This window comes from Plectropomus leopardus, chromosome 1 (assembly GCF_026936395.1).
Source record: "Plectropomus leopardus strain MGB_pleo_1.0 chromosome 1, ASM2693639v1, whole genome shotgun sequence".
Taxonomy (NCBI): Eukaryota; Metazoa; Chordata; class Actinopteri; order Perciformes; family Serranidae; genus Plectropomus; species Plectropomus leopardus.
In genome coordinates, this window is record NC_142176.1 from 19,535,894 (window position 1) to 19,551,198 (window position 15,305).

Genomic DNA, 15,305 nt, shown 5'->3' on the forward strand with positions numbered 1-15,305 from the left:
ATATCAGAAATCCTTACTGGCTTATACAAGTCTTGTCCTATAAAATGCAATATATTTGGAGAGTAAGATTAATGACTGATTTTCCTGATATCTGTAATCTTGTTAAAATGCAACAAAACCCTAAATATCTCCCATTTCAAGATGTACTGATTTTTTGGCACTCAGGAGCACCAAGTAAAATCACTGTTGTGCACTGTGATACAAACAATATATATATATCTATATCTATATCTATATATCTATATCTATATATATATATATATATATATATATATATATATATATATATATATATATATATATATATATATATATATATATATATATATATATATATATATATATATACATACATATATATATATATATATATACATACATACTTATACTTATCCTCTGTAATAGTATTATGTAATAGTCCTCTACAGAATACTTGGTTTTGGTCCTGGCAAAAATACCTGTGACACTTTGTAATGTTAGTTTGCTTTTCTTTACCAGCTGCTGTTTACTTCCCCTTTACACCACGTCATGATGGGCAGATAGAGAACAACCAGTCAGAGCTGTGATGTTTTATTGTGACTTGCGCAACCTAATTAGTTTGCATATCCATAAGGAAATTTACTTCTGGCTTTTAAGGTTTTCACCTATTTTAAAATTATATTAGTATTTTGTGGTTCTTTCAGCGACTCAGATGTGCCAGACATGCTGACTTTTTTAGTATTTACCCGCTCTATAAGATCATTCACATGATCTTAGAACATTTTCACAGTCTTTAAGATTGTATATGAACCCTCCTCTGGCTTCAGTCTCTCATCTTTGAGCTCTCTCCTTTTCCATTCATTCTCTGTTTAGTACTGATGTTGAGTGTTAGACAGAAATGATAAATTTGTCTTCCATTTCTAATTATTGGTAACATCAGGGCAATCTCAGCTTGATCTCAGTGCTGATAGGATTTTGCAGTACAATGTAATGCATATTTTTTGTGCAAGTGAAAAACCTTTAACTCCCTCAAATAGCGCAAATTTCATATAATTTGTGTAACAGTGCAGACCCACCATAAATAAAATGTGCTCACATTTATTGTAGGAAATCACTGTTTCACTGCACAAAGCATGCTGCGATACCTGCAATACGGACCAAGCTAGTGGTGTGACGAAAGGACATGACAGTATGAAAAATTCAAACGGTGCTCACATCAAGACAGTCAATGAAGCTGCAGCCACAAGCGACTGGCAACTGTGTTCTAGCTTCCTGACATAGATGTTTCTCTGATGTACTGAATTGTAAAATGCAGTGAAATGACATTTTGCTGCATGAAAAGGTTTTCATAAGGGAGCATCTGACATCTAGATTTAATATGTTTTCTAAGACTCTTCACTTGTGTCAATGAGCACATTTCACTGTTTGTGTGTGAGCAGAGAAAAGAGAGAGACAAACATATGGTGGGAAAAAGCTCCTCAAACAGGAGTCCAGCAAAAGAAAACAGCCAAGACTCTCCCTCCACCAGAGCAAAGCCTCGTTCTCTGGAACAATGTCGCTGGGATAAAAGTTGACTGTGATCTCCGAGCTCGACCTTTGACCCTGACAGTATTTTGATTAGAGAAGACGGGATCCTGTGCATCTTTGGCGTTTAATCTCTGAGACTCAGTCAAAGCTGGACAGGGGGTGTTGTGGGAGGGCTGGAGCAGAAACCTCCTGTGTTTATTTTGGTGGGCAGATAGGAGTCTCGCAGCAAGGTGCTTGCTGTCATCGCTGTGACCTACGAACTCGGGCAGCCGGACATCCCGAATACTCCAGAGAAGAACGCCACGGCAGCATGTGGGATGCTCAGTGAACAGGTCAAAGGGCAGGGCTGCTGCTGAACATGTGCACAGATGTCAAGAAATACCCTCACTGAATTTTCTTTGAGTTAGTGCAATTTGAGGAGTCAGCTAATAGAAAAAAAGATGACAGTATTATCATTATTAAAATATTGTACAAAATATACACTTCTATCAGTTTTTTTTCATGTAGAATTTTTTTAAGTTTAGAGGAAATGCAGGTAATAGTCATATACTTGTGCTCTTTTAGAATTGGATCTTTTCCTAGCATGCAAATGGAAAAGTGCAATAATTGACCGTTCAGGTCAGAATTCTGAGTCAGAAACTGGAGCAGGATCCGTCTAGTGTCGACATAACACCTGAGCGCCAATCACAATCAAGAATTCTGTTTAGTGCACAATAGAGAAGGACAAGTCTTATTATTCATAGAAGTACATACACTCAAAATGATTTACTCTGTAGTGATAACGGGTTGAGGCTTATATCTCAATATTGTTTAAGTCGTGAAGGTTATGCTGTCACATAAAAATGTTCGCTCATAAACTCTTCCCTCAGTTCCCCCAGGAAATCCTCATGTAAGCTACAGTGTGTCTTATCTTCACTTTATATCATGTCTAAATGCTTAGATTTATGTTTTCTGTGTCCTATCTATGTGTCTACGCTGATACCCAACTCAAAAAAGATGCAAAAGAGACACAAAAAGGACACAGAGGAAACCTCAGGGGGTCAGGAAGCTTTTTTTTTTCAAGCTAGTAACAATAACACAAACTTTTTTAGTGTTTAAAAAGTGGATGAAAGCTAACAATGAGTTCACAAAGTCTGTGTGATTGTTGTTTATTTTTTCATTGTCAAGCATTAATAAGAAGAGGGTATTTTGTTGGCTCTGTCACAATAATCACAATTCGCAACAGGGCAAATTTCAAACTACACTGAGTGAAGCTGGACAGCTCAGTGAACAGTGAAAAAAGTGTCAATGACCAGCACTGAAACCCAAGTGACTTTTTTAGCAAAGGTCAGCACCACGAGAAAACAGAGGGCTCACTGACGGGTCTATCATTCTGGAATGTCCTGATAACTATGAGGAAAAAAAAGAGGTCCTTTCAAACTGGATCCTAATCAGAGTCATGTTCTTCATTTGATTTGAGAGGATGCTCGCACAGACGCAGATGCCCTTTTCTTCAGATGGACATTTATTCACTTAAAGCATTTAAAGGAATCACACAAGAATGAATGGATGCTATTTCTGTGCTCAAAAGTCAGTCCTAAGGCCTTTCCGCTTGTTAATTTATTCACATAAGAAAGTTCAGGACTGAAAAAAATACATTTTGTGTGTCACAAAGTGTAGCCAGGAAGCTGGTGTTTTGCATGCCATGTTTTGTAATGTAAATATTTTTTAGAGTGTTTTTGTTTTCTGCTTTTCCGGGCAGGAAATGAGGACACTCCCTAAACACACCTGAGGTGCATCACACAATCAGGAGAGTCACATGAGAATGAAATGTGACTGAAAATGATTCAGCTTGGATGAAAGGCAGGCTGGTGTGGTGCGGGGCAGCGAGGAAGAGAGGAGATATCCACATTAGACATTCAGGACGACGTACAACTGGACTGACATGGACCATGCAGCAGACTCAGAGAAGGAAAGGCAAACTGTTAACGGGGGTGTGTGAATAAAGGACATCGAAAAGGACTGTCATGCCGACACGTGGGGGGCAAGAGTGAGCTGGTAACCGTGAAAGGTGCTTATCAAAAGAGGGTATAGATTAGTTGAACTGGGTGATGCTTCATCAACAGCTTTCTTTCTTGACTCTACACCTGGCATTTAGGACATGAGCTACCAACTCCAGGACTGCAGCTACAAGTTCTAGGTTCCAGTCTACCCATCCAAACCTCATCCCCAGGTTCAGCCTCTGCTCACGCCCCAGCAGCCCGGTTACCAGTCCAAACCTCAATATCAGCCTCAGCAGCCTCATCACTGGCCTGGCTAAGAGCTTCAGCAGCCTCAGCAGCCAGGCTACCTGTCCAGTGGCAGTTTTGTCTGTCATTGTCCTGCCAAGACTGAAGCTGTGGGGGGATTCAGCAGGGTGGGTTTCCATGTCAGTTAAATGTCCTCTTAACTAATTTCTGAACTGATGCTCAGTTGTCATGGTGTTGTGATTTTCACTTTTAGAATGAGAGGGATCCATCTCAACTATCGATGTACAGGAAGATTTGGCTACAACTGAAGGGTAAGTGTTGTAAAGTGAGTTACTGCTAATGTCTGGAAGTAAACATCAATGTTCTGCCCTTTCATTCTGCTTGCTGCCACTCAGCTGAGGTTAAAGCCACTAATTACTCTAACTAATCTTGTCATTTCAGATTGGAGATGGATGGATGGATGGGCCTCAATGAATTGAAGACTGCAACCTTAACAAAGGTACCACATACCAGATCCATTCCTTCTGCTCTTTCACAACAAAAGCCCTACACATACTGCACACTGCATAGCTGTTAAACAGAGGACACTCAAATTCACTCACAGCATTTCACTAAAAAGGAATACTCTGCCTTTCATTGGCTTGGCCTCATATTCTTACCCACAACCCAATCAGAGGGAGAGTAAGTCAGGTCATGTTTTCGCCATCCTAGGATTCCCATAGTTGTATATTTGCAGCAAATCTATTCGCTTAAATCTTCCATTGAACAAAAAATATTGGCGGCCAGCTGTGGCTCGGGAGCTAGAGCTGGTCATCCACTAATCGGAAGACGGGTTGTTCAATCCCCGGCTCCTCCGGTCCGTATGTCAAAGCATCCTTGGGCAAGATATTGAACTCCAAATTGCTCCAAGTGGCTGTGCCATCAGCGTTTGATTCTTAAACTGAGTAGCAGGTCTTACCTTGTATGGTAACCATAGCCACCAGTGTGTGAATAGGTTCATGTGGCTCTGCATCAAGGCGCTTCAAGTGGTTGGAAGACAAAAAAAGCACAAAACAAATGCAAGTCTGTTCACCAACGAGGACTACAAGTGTTGCAAATTTACAGTGCTGCCATTATGAATAGTTCTGATGAAAAATATATTTATTTATATTTATATTTATTTAATTGACACTAGATGAAACTTTAAATATTATATTAACGTAATACAAATTACATAATTTAAAACGATACGTTTCCAACTGTTCCTACTTCAGCGACAGAATTAATAACATAGTTGTCAATTTAGGCATCTTTTTTTTTTCTTTTTTTTTTTTGCTTGGTGGCATTGACAATTAGTAGTAGTTAGTAGTAGCCAAAGTGGGCTACTAGTATAACTACTGCCGCTACAGGTTAGGAGCTTTGTAAACTTGGGATGTTCATATGGTTTCTAATGTTTAGCCACCTCTAAGGAGATGTGAATGTCAGGTTCTGGGAGCCGCCATGCTGGCAACAAAGCCCTGTTCATCGTGCTTCAGGGTGACCAAGTGATTCCAATTACAGCTGCATATGTTGTTTACTGAAGCTGGGGTCGTGTAAGTCAAACATGAAGGAGTCTGATCTTACGAGCGTATAGCAGAAGTTTGGATCACTCTGACCTGAATCTGTTCAGACAAACACTGAGATCCACTGTCTCACCTTTCAACCAGGTGATTAAAGGCTGTCTGCCTCCTGAGACCTTTTAGCTTTTACATTATTTTTGTGTGTATGTTTTTTAATTAATTTCCAAAAATTGAACCTTCATTTGCAGATGGTCATGTAATCAGACTGAACAGCTAAACAGAACTGATCAGATCAAATTGGAGGGGGAAAAAGCAAGACAAATCAATTTGTTTTGGTTTAATATGACATCCGTTAGCTGAAAGAGTGATGGCCACTCTGAGAGGACAGAGGAAGGAGATGATAAGTGAAAGAATCTGAAGTGCCTGAGGGAAAAAAAAACATACACAGCACTGAGTAATGGAGCTCATACGGTCCGGCAGAATTTTTAATGTAAGAGTTTTATCTCCATGCTCCGAGCCTAACTTGGACTATATCACACTTATGAAAGGGTGCCACTTTTTATAGCCCAGACATTGAAGTTTAAACTTTTTATTTTCAAATTGGTAGCATGTTATCACTGTGACAGAATAGTAACAATGTAAAAAAAAAAAAAAAAAAAAAAGACAAAGTAAGAGGTTAGGAATAGGAAACAGTGCTGAATGCTTGGTGACATAGATGTAACGTAAAGCTACACAGCAACTGGAGATTTATTGTCACATACACAACTTACTGCAATGTGGCGTGCTCCTACAGACTGTACTCAAAGAGTGTAAAAACATAAGGTATATAAAGTTTAAGATCAGTTTAAGATTAAGGCCTACTCTTAAGATTGCTCCAAAACTAGAATATGGTTATCTAGAAAGATACATTTTAAGGATTTTCTCAACATATTACAGCAGTGGCGGTCATCTCGATAGTCTTTCTCTAGGGGTTTTTCTTACGTTGGCAGTGGCTCTGTGGTTTGCATAGTTTCCTCACCATAAAAGAAGTTTACACACACCTTACATGTTTATCCTCTCTGTAAGATTGCATTGTGTTTTAGTATCTATAGCTAATTTCAACAGTCATGACAACTATACAGGGGATGAGCTTTTATATAATCACCCGTTTACATTTTATTAAGGCTTAAAGTTACACATATTAAAGAGTGGGGCTGTTTTGATTGACAGTCTGTCTGCAAGGTGTCACCGTAATCTGTGATTCAGATCCACCCGTCATTCCTCCACAGCTCCAATCTCCAATCCAAATATCTTCACTTCTGGCTCTAAAAACACTGGTGACGGTCAAAATGCCAAACAAGAGGCTTTAAAACAGCAGTCCACAAACATCATGATAGCTACGTCCATTATTCTATACAGTCTATGTTTATTCCTTAATTTTTTGGCAGTTCAGCTTGTGCCACATGTGATCTTGAGATCTCATAATGAGACACAACTCAGAACTGACAGTTGGCATTTACAGTGAGCTTTAAAAGGCAGTACGCCACTTTTGATTTTAATTTTAGCATGTAGAACATTGTGATAATATTTGATATTCCATTTTTCATTTGACTGATGAATAACTTTATAGCTCGAGATGAGGATGCATGCAAATATTAGCACTGAATGATCTCGATTGGGTGTTTGCATGCCACCATATCCTGGTTTCTGTTGGAGAACTTCATATTCACATTTCTCTAAACTGGGACAAAAAATTACCCAGGTTTCAGAATCATGGATATGATGCTGAAATGCGCAAAAAAATGTTACCAGGATATATCAAAAAAGGAGAACATTATGGGTTAATAGTGCATGATGACTAACATCTAACACATAAGGATGAGGAAATTTTCTTCTCAACATGTCAAATTAACACTGAACTCAGAGAGATGGCACCATTGTATCTTACAAAACAGATGTTTGATAAAAGTTCAACCCATTGTATAAAATGTTTTGTATAAGACATTTGGACATAAAACAAAATGACAGATGCACTGAATAAAACAAGCTTTGCATGTGAGAATAAAGAACATGAAAGGCAGATGAGGATAAGTTGATTAAGCAGAATGAACAAAGGGGTGTATTTGGCTGGACTTCACTCTGGGCAGAGCAGCAAAGGGCAGACTGTTGGCCGAGTGTCGACATCAGCTTGTGACTTACTGACTGTCACAGTTAGGGACGGTGACTGTGTAGATGGAAGGCTCCCTGAACAAATGTCCTTTTCATTTCATGCTTTACATCCATCCTCTGCTGCTGATTCAATTGCAGCTAATCACCTCAATTGAAATCACATGTTTGAGCAAGTAAATAACCTATTCAAAGGATTGTGCACAAAAATAATCCTTTCTTCCTTTGGATGTCTGAGAAAGTAATGGATTTTGGTGCATCTACTGTGCATGTTGTATAAAAGAGATAGTTTGTAGTTTTGCATGTCTCATACCAGATGTGTGAAGTCAAGTCATATGACTTGGCCTTGAGTCAGAGTCAAAAATGTGATGACTTCACTTAAACTTGAGCCTTTCAACTTTAAAATACTTGAAACCTTCTTACTAGCCCAAAGATTAAAATGTAGGTTATTTAGAAAGTATGCCACTAGTGAATTTATTTCCCTTCATTTCCAGAATCAACAAACGTTATTGCTCTTCATTTCCAGCAAGGTGACACTTAAATCAAGAGATCCACTTTGTTTGAAGCAATGGACAACAAAAAACAAATTGCAGTATGCAAAATGTGTGTCGAAAATTAAAGATGGAGATGCAACAACTTCCAACTACGCACAAAATTTGAAGTTGCACAAAGAACTGTAAAGTTCAGGCCATAGACTGTATATAGAGATGGACAAAACATCTCCACTTACCCTCACTGTACAAAAATTAAGCAAAAATATCTCTTATCTTAATATCTTGGCTACGGTCACAGCCATCTTGTGCTGGTGTCGTCATTTCAAGCCAGTGTCTGTGAAGAAGCGATCTCTTCAGTGTCAGGTTTCCCTCCAGGCACCTGTCCAAACAATCGCTAGCAGCACCACTGATTGCTCGCATACTGGTGGGCACACAAAGCTGTCTATCATGACGTCAGATCCCCTTTTTTGATGCATCTAATAATCAATTAAAATAGAAATTGAAAGAAAAACAAACACTTTAAGAAACATTAGAGTGGTAATAACTACCTAAAATGATTCAAACCATTAATTTGACTTGTACTTTGAGTTTTTAGTTTGGCCCATGTCACATTTACTTTCATGAAGGGGGCAGAGACTTGGGACTTGCCTGGTTTGGCATTGACTTGACTTGGGATTTCAGTGCAAAGACTTGAGACTTACTTTGTATTTTGTTATTTCATATATGTTTTCCCCCTAGATGACATCAGGACACTGCCTACCTATCTACACTGTATTCATAAGCTACATCAGTGAGAAAGGGCCCATGATACAGCTTCATAAAGTGAGAGCTTTTGCTTATAGAGGAGGAAGTGAAGGAAGGAAATACGGTTTGGCATGTTGACTCAAGACAGAATTTCCCAGGAGGCCTAAATGGACAGCTATTAAAGTTTAATTGCTCTCCTTGCCTATTGGAGGAGCGGTGAGAGCACCAGTGGAGTAAATTTCAGGGCTACTGTGGGTAGGAAAGCTGCCGAAGGAGTTGACTCACACCTGTCGCTAAAAGGTTAGAAAAGCGAAGCTCTGGCGTACGTCTACACTTTGTCTTATTATCTCAGAAGTTGTTACATCAAAAGTAAAAGGAAAAAAATAATGTGGCACGATCCAGAGGAAAAGGGCGGATGACAACAACGCTTAAAATTTCCAAATGCCAGCCCAATTTCCCCCTCATCCCAGAAAAAAAGACAGAAAAAAACAGAGAGTATCTGAGCTTTGTTACTCGATTATTTGCATAATACACTTTGATGGGTGGATACTCATCTCAATCCCTGGCTCTTTTGTATCTGCAGATTACAAAAGGCCTGTTTCCAGCAGGCTACCAAGAAGAGACTATCAAAGGGAAGGAATGGGCTTTCAAGTCAGGACCCTTCGATTGTGTTACAGATTGGTTCCAGGTGAGGCAGCTTTGGGAAGTTCAGCCGGAGGAAAATTGCCCCTCTGTGCAGCGCTTGTGAGAGGCAGGGAGGCTTCACGGTTGGCATGGTGCTCCGGAATTCCAATACTACTCACGTTTGGTGGGATTTCTGAGGGATGAACGCTGGGCCTCAAAAATCTTGTTGTGGTTGATTGCAGTTACATTAAAAGCTAAGCCCAGACAAAAAAAGGGGAGTACAGAGTGTCTGGCTGTTTAAAAAAAACATGCTAAATAGCTGGATAGCACCACAGTCTGCAGACAATAATTGCCAACATAATGTTCAAAACATCCCTTTGATTCGCTCATAAGATAAGCCCTCGATTTATTTTTCAGAACAGACATTTTCCAGTTCCACTCTGGTGTTAACGTGATTTTCAAAATGAGTGGTTCATGTTCTTCTTTTTCACACATGCTATTATGGCAGGAAACTATCTCAAGGACTCCTGGCAGAGATGGAACATGCATATTTCAGCAAACAAGGCTCATAAAGTATTGTGCATTGCCATTCTTATCCATTGTTCTTTTTCCCTCCAACCCTGTATCGGTTATCTTCTTTCTCAGACCACACTCGCTGGAGAAAACTAGCTTTTGATCATGAGGAGTTACAGATTTGTCTGACATTTCATTATCAGTGGATGTTCATCTTTGGAGAGTTTTGGAGTTTGGACAGATTTCCAGAAGATTTCAACGACTAAAAGAATTTGACAACTTATTCGGTTCAATGCAATTTAGATTCAGTATTAAAGCCCATCATCACATTTAACCATTAATGTTACCTTGACGACTTCAAAGACTCCACCAGTGGCACCAATTGTCTTGTAACCGATATCGCACCATCATCATCTTTATCTTCTTTTGATATGCCAGTACCCACCCCAACCAGCCTCAAAGCCAGGGCCATCTGTACAGTTAAACACATCTTTAAAAAGTCCACAGGGAGACTCTAAACAGACCCTAAAGTGTTTCACACGTACGCAGAGTGCGGTTCTGTGTGTCTGCTGCGCACGCTCTGTCAGATCTGATCTGAACCAGGCTACGTGTGGGAAGGACAATTAGGCAGAGACAGAGCTGAGCCATGCACGGGCGTGCCAGGCCATGGCATTATGCATCACTCACCTGTCTGGCCAAATAAAGCGAGACGGGGAAACATCTGCTCATGTTTTCAAAGTGTGCAAAAAATATCTGTCTCATCTGGTTCTTTGGGAGTTTTGAAGCTGTGTGGCAAAAATATAATATATTTTCGCTTTTTGTTGCAACATAGCATCAGGAACATCTGCCAGCATAAGTCACAAATATAAGATCATAATATAATAGTTGCTGTTTGCGTAATTTTATTTGAAATCACAATCACTGCATTTATCTCTTCAACTATTACATTCTCACTCGCAGCTCTATGCTCGGCGCTACAAGTCAAACTCAATGACTGCATAAATAATGGCCATATTACAGTTGTCATGAATGGGAAAATAAGATATAAAGACCAAACCAGGCTGTAAAAATGCTGATTTCTGCTGTAATGTTGGGCATTTTAACATGGAGAGCTATAGGGATTTACTCTGTTTTGGAGCCAGCCTTAAGTGGCCACTAAAAGGAGTTGCAGTCTTTGGCCCTTTTGCATTGGTTTCAATTTTCAGTCCTGGAAGATGCCACATAGTCAACCTGTGATGCTCTCGGTACCCGCTAGTATCACTTTTGGACATTCAGGGACAGCATGTCAATTTACACTCTCTACATGCATTGTGTCTTTTCAAAATAAAGTACAGTACCTTGTTATATAAATAATTTGATTGATTCGAAAAGATTTAATTTGTTTATATGCAGCATCGTATGCATAATTGTGAGCAGTGTACCTGTAAGTTCACAGAAAACAATCAAAGTGGCCGTTTGGGAAAATTAAATTCTACAAGTGAAAAGATTGTTTCCACCTTCACGAAGCACTGCCGCTCTCGGTACAGACTCCAATCACTCCACCTTCTACCAGGGCCACACAGAGAAAATAAGCTGTTATTCCACTGTTGTTTGGAAGGATTGTGAAGAGATTGGTCCTGTAATGAAAAGAAAATAGAAGTGATGTTCCCATGACGGATGTGGTAAACTAAATTGAGAGAGACCTCGGAGTTCACACCTATGGTCCCCCTCTACTCCCCCTCACATCCACCCTTCGTCCTTTAACCTCATTGACTCACCCTTTCCAAAGAACCTGATCTGGCCTCGAGGCCCATGCGCTCATGTCCTGCCGAGGATTTGTTGATTTCTCTAATCACTGTTCCAGCTCTGCTTGTCTTTGTTTGTTTAGTAGGACAAGCAGCAAACACAAGCGCTTAAGATGGTCCTGTGGAACAAAGAGAACTGCTTGAGGACACTGAACTCTTGATTGCATCTTTAAGGTCACTGCAATTACTTTGTCCTGCATGCTTTTGTCCTGAAGTACACTGTAGCAGAATTATGTCAAGTGTAATTATGGATGAGATTTCTCTCTCTTTGTCAAAATGCATGCACAAACTAACATCACTTATGTAAAGTGACTTCTTGCTTGTTTGGTTCTGTCAACATGTGCTTGGACTGTGTTTCTTGTCTTTTTTAAGAGGTTGTCCATGAGTGGGCACGCTGTCCTGCCTAACTGGGAGTGTGGGTATATTTCTGTGTGTTTTTATCTGTGTGAGATCTGAGAGGAGATGCACGGAGTGGAGGGCGAATGCTGCTCAGAATGAAAACCATGAGGAGGAGGAAGTGCTGTATTTACGCTGTTCATGGTCTCCTCTCTTCGCTGACAAGGGGAAACAAGCCCTGCTGGCGATCTGCACGGCTTGGCCTTATTTCACTGACAGGAGAGTCTGTATTCTCTGAAGCCTTCTCTGTTCTTCTTGTGGCAGTACCAGTATGTTTAAAACTAGAACCACAGCTCTGTTCCTATCCTGAGAGACCCAGACATGTACCCCCTGACCCTCAAAAGTGTTTATTGATGTGAACAGAATGGGCATGATGCAGATTTTGTTATATTTAGCAAAGACAAGAGTTCTTTTTGTCCTAGCAGAGACCATTCATTTATATTTTAGCAGACCAAAATCAAGCATAAAAACTGTATTACTGTATACTTATTTTGAGGACACAGGGGCATAGGACATCAAAGGCTTCAGCTTGAGTACAAAGACTCACTGCAGTCTCCTTTTCACCATACAGATACGGAGCAACAGGAGGGATCAGACACAGCTTGACATGAGTCAAAGCAAGACAAGCCAAACAGATGTCCTGTATGGCCAAGATACATACGGTGAGTACATATGGAGGCTACTGCAGCACTATGTACTGATTAGTCGTTAGTGACACGGCCAACATATTAGCAAGATAGGAAGTAAGTACTTTCCCAACAGCACATCACAGTATTATGCAAGGGTTCACACTATACAAAAATGTCATATTGTGATTATTTCGACAGATAATGCGATTGCAATATGAATCATTTTAGTGCAAATGATTTTTCTTTCATTTCATTTTCACTGGAAAAATATTTTAAAAACACCACTGAAGACATTTGTGCTGGAGTCTGTACCAAACAAGTATCTTTACCTTACATCTTGAATATGATTGTGGGCTGGGACATCTCTGTAGCACCAAAATACTTCATTTATACTAGTATGTTGTGACACATTTTACCTTTACCAAAAATTGTGGCTCCTGCGAGTTGGATATTGCACTTGGTCATTTTGCAGTTTTGATAATATTCAATCAATCATGCAGTCTGCATATTATGAGACAGGTAGACTGCACAAATTAACAGCTGATTTTATTTTAGATCATTCACCAAGTCCCCAAACTCATTGACTATCGTCTAATATCTGTTTATGGAGATTATCACTCACCAGACTACAGTAAAATTGTACTGTTTTTGTCATTTGATCATTAAAAACAACTCTGGAAAGTCTTGCTTGCTACAATTTTCAGAAGTCCATTTTTAAGCCCACCGTTAAACTCAGTTCAAACTTGAGACAGTCATGCTCACACATGTTGGTACATAAATGCGAGAGCATTTGCGTCAGAGGGATAGGGCTGCCCTGTTATCTTTTTTTTTTTGCCTTAGATTTAATAAACCAACTTAATTTAATGGTTGACGATGGGAATGTAGCCAAGCTCAATTTTCTATGGCTTGTTTTTCTCTACCTGATGTACCATAAGGCTCCTTCACAATGAATGCATGGTCACACCACCACCAATACCACTGGATCTGCAGCTTTAACTACATAATGAACTGTTGTGCCTCAGATGTCAGTCACACCGTGTATCTTTCTCTCTCTCTCTTTCTCTCTTTCTCTGCCTGAATCTCTCTCTACAGTATCTCCTTGAACAACCATTGATACACTTTTTAAAAGTAAAAATTCTGTTTTTAAAATAATTTCATTGATTACAAAGAAGAACCAAAAAGTGGTATTTGTTTGGTCTTTCATTTTTTCCTCGGAAAACATCTGTACTATAAAAAATAATATGTTTTTCATTGAATTTGTTGTCACACAGCTTAGTCATTGTGTCAATAAGAGCTCCAGTCCTATAAAAAGAAAACTGAAGGAAGAATCTAAATATTCACTTTGAAGATGTCACGAGAAAGAAACTATTGTGACATATTTTAAATGAGTGTTTATCCCCTAAGTTTAGTCACAGGTGCTGAATACCCTATGCAATTTCAACCTGTTCTTAGCCCAGCTCGTCAAATATGGCTGCTCTGTCAGTAGACCTACATGTCAAAATATAACATGCTGGGTTCCCTCACGGGTCAGTCTCCATGCTCATGGATGGTGTGTCAATCTATGCTTGTTATATGCATTGTGTCTTTTCTAAAATACACTTCTGTTTTCGCAGGAAATGTACAGTTTGTGCTCGTTGCATTTTTTTTTTTCATTTCTTTAGCAGGCTTTATGACAGGAGATGCCAGTTTCCATTTAGTAATTTTAATAGTCTTTGGAAAATCTGTGACATGAGTGAGTAAGAATGCCACAGTACTTTAAAATACACAGTTTAGTCAATCAGCACAACTTAATTTTAGTTATACTACCCTTCAGTACTAAAAATAATACATAATTAGAAAAAAATTCTGTTGCATCACATCTCAAAATAATACATTTGCACAATAAGGTTGTTTTCCACCTTAATCTTGACTGAACCCCCGCTGTAAACACTTGAACAGTAAAATGACGTTCAGTGATTAAACAATGGGAGATTCAGGGCTTGAAATGTTTCCATGAGATCATTGAAACTGGGCCTTTTTCTCTCAACATGCAATCTCACCAAGGCACATAAGTCAGTACAAACACACACATGCAAAATCCACACAGCAAAACAATGGATAACATAGAGTGTATATATACTGTCAAACCAACATGGCAAAATCATATGACTTCCAGTTTACATGCACATATGACACAAATGAAGACCTGTTGTGGAACTCTGGACGACTAAACTCGGTCCTGGTCAACGTGGTGAACTCGTTGTGCGTCTGGTACTCTTCTTAAATACACTGAAATCTTTGCGTGCCAGTGTGTGTTTTGTCTGTGTGTGTGTGTGTGTGTGTGTGTGTGTGTGTGTGTGTGTATAGTAAAAAGGAACTGCTTGCGCTGTATAAATCCACATACTGTGACAGATGCCTGGTGCACAATGTCAAAAGCCTGCCTTTCCTTAAAAGCTCTTCAGGCTCAATCCAGAGTCTGACCCCAGATCGTCCGCAGAGCACCTGCCACGTCAGCCCTTCATCACCGTCACAACGCCCACTCATTCACCAGCCCGAGACATGACGGACATGGCACTGGACAGAATTGCACACAGCACTCCAATAGCAGGGCGACAGTGAGAGATGGGTGGGAATGACAAACACAGCTTCATGTTATTCCCGTCATTTGAAATAGCAATCAAAGCTGATCTAATTAAGCCGGTCTGTATAATTGAGGTCTTTTGGG

General features: G+C 39.6%; 1 long non-coding RNA gene across 3 annotated transcripts; it reads left to right on the forward strand.

Annotated features, from left to right (window-relative positions):
• Positions 1 to 3,256: 3,256 nt before the first annotated feature.
• LOC148190402 (uncharacterized) lies at positions 3,257 to 14,144 on the forward strand. Of its 3 annotated transcripts, XR_015777459.1 has the most exons (6): positions 3,257 to 3,556; positions 3,644 to 3,901; positions 3,988 to 4,045; positions 4,176 to 4,233; positions 12,544 to 12,634; positions 13,537 to 14,144. It is a non-coding gene; the product is annotated as an uncharacterized LOC148190402 (long non-coding RNA). The 3 variants fall into 3 exon arrangements; XR_015777457.1 differs by having other exon boundaries at positions 3,257 to 3,901; positions 9,239 to 12,634; XR_015777456.1 differs by having other exon boundaries at positions 3,257 to 3,901.
• The last annotated feature ends 1,161 nt before the right edge of the window (positions 14,145 to 15,305 follow it).